The 1906-nt window shown below is 35.1% G+C and overlaps 1 pseudogene; it reads left to right on the plus strand.

The window, feature by feature from the left end:
- Positions 1-796: 796 nt before the first annotated feature.
- On the plus strand, positions 797-1447 carry LOC138168732 (HAUS augmin-like complex subunit 2 pseudogene; annotated as a pseudogene).
- Positions 1448-1906: the final 459 nt, after the last annotated feature.

Here is a 1906-nt window from a genome sequence, read left to right on the forward strand (position 1 = left end):
ATCTTTTCTTGAAAGCCACCAAATGTTACTCAACTTCTTTCTCTTATGTTTGAACTTCTTTTGCTTTACTGAAAAGATTGTGACCATCTTCTAAAATTTCCCTAATCTTTCTGGCCTTCTTCTGTAAAAATTCTGCATATCTTATCCCCATTTTCTTCTCCTTATTTTTTTGTTTCAGAGGAAGACCTATTGGAATAACATTTTCTACCCTCAAGGTTCCCACTTTGCCTTAGATACCATGCTCTTTTGCCTTTTACAGTAGTTAATCTGTGTGAGTGACCTATCAATGAGCCCATCTCTTGTATCTTCAGTTTTTCCTTTTTTTTTTACTCATTTTTTCCCCCTCTGTCTACAAAGTCCCTCCCATAGTATAACAATTATCCTCAACCCTCCATGCATCCAGTTATTATTACTTTTCCTTCCTTCCTTTGCTAAACTTCTAAAAAGAATCGTTTTTTCCTTTCAATTCAAAATTAATTAACCATCTTCTATTTGTAAGTCACTCACTGTTCTAGGCAAAGTTGATGCAAATAAATTTGGCCCAGAGACAAAAGCTCCTCTAAAGGTCCTATCTTGGTCCTCTTCTCTACTCTCCCTATATTTTTCTAAGTTCCAGTCCTATATTTCTAATTGATTACTAGACATATTAATCTACATATCTTTTTACACCCTCAAAATTAGTGTACCTAAAACAGAACTCATTACTTTCCTTCATGTACTTTTCCAATTCTGAATTTCTTTTAATTGTGCATCTATTTTTCCTAACATTCTGGGTTGAAACTTGAGATTGCTAAAGATGGCTAAGGGAGACATAGTAGCTTCCAACCCTTGGTATCCTGGAGACTTTCGCAACCATCCAGGGGCTGCTGTTGGCAAATGAGCCTCATCACTCAGGAGATACTAGATTAATGTAAGAATTCTGCTCCATTTTGGGTAAACTTCTACAGAATCAAGCAGATTAAAGATATTCAAACTGCAATCAGAGAAGACATTGGAAATTAACTTTTTAACACTGGAAAAGAATATATTAGATATCATTCATCCTTTCTTCCTAGCTCAAAAGTGTGAGACTCTGCAAAGCATGAATCAGCACTTGGAGACTACTGAAAGAGAAGAGGGCTCCTCTGACATTGATTGATGAAGTCCTTATACCAGGAGAACTTGCCTATAGAAGCCATTTGCCACAGGTATGTGGTACAATTGCTAGAGCTGTCACTGACTCTCTTTGAGAAACTAGAAGCATATTGAAGACATAAGAAAAATTCTTTGTTTAGACTGTAGTGTGAGAAATATGGATAGGGCTTTGACAAAAATTAGTGTCTTGGAGGGAAAGACAGCAGAACTGATAGAAGGTATACTGAAGTGGAGAAAGCAACAAAAGGAAATTTATTCTTCTGTCACCAAAATATTTTTGGGACATCTCTTCAAAAATAGCATAAAAGTGTAATCCTTCTACCTTTCAAGTCTAGGACTCAAGGCCAGCTGATTATTGATGCTAAGTGACTACTTACTATTTTATTTTTATTTATTTGTGTGTATAGCTGATGTCCATTCATAATAGAGTAAAATGGGAGAATTTATAGGTTTTCTCGCTAATTATATTCATGAAACCTCTTTTTCTTAGTTTTATTTGAGACTGATCATGACCAAAGCTGATTTTATCTCTTTTTTTCTCATGAATGGAATAAGAGATATTAATATGAAGAAGAGTGAATTTCATGCTCATTGGCAGCACCTGGACATGACAAGACAGCAATTACATACACATTTATATATATGTAACCATATTTATAACAGACAGTCCAAAATAGTGAACATTTTTACAAACAAATATCTCTGGAATTAGGAAAGCTCCTTGAATCTGACATTGCTTGTATTGCTTTTGGATCTCTCTCGGGGTCATCAG

Source organism: Petaurus breviceps, unplaced genomic scaffold, assembly GCF_028583685.1.
Source record: "Petaurus breviceps papuanus isolate PSGF00001 unplaced genomic scaffold, PetGlider_PUasm1.0 37, whole genome shotgun sequence".
Classification (NCBI taxonomy): Eukaryota; Metazoa; Chordata; class Mammalia; order Diprotodontia; family Petauridae; genus Petaurus; species Petaurus breviceps.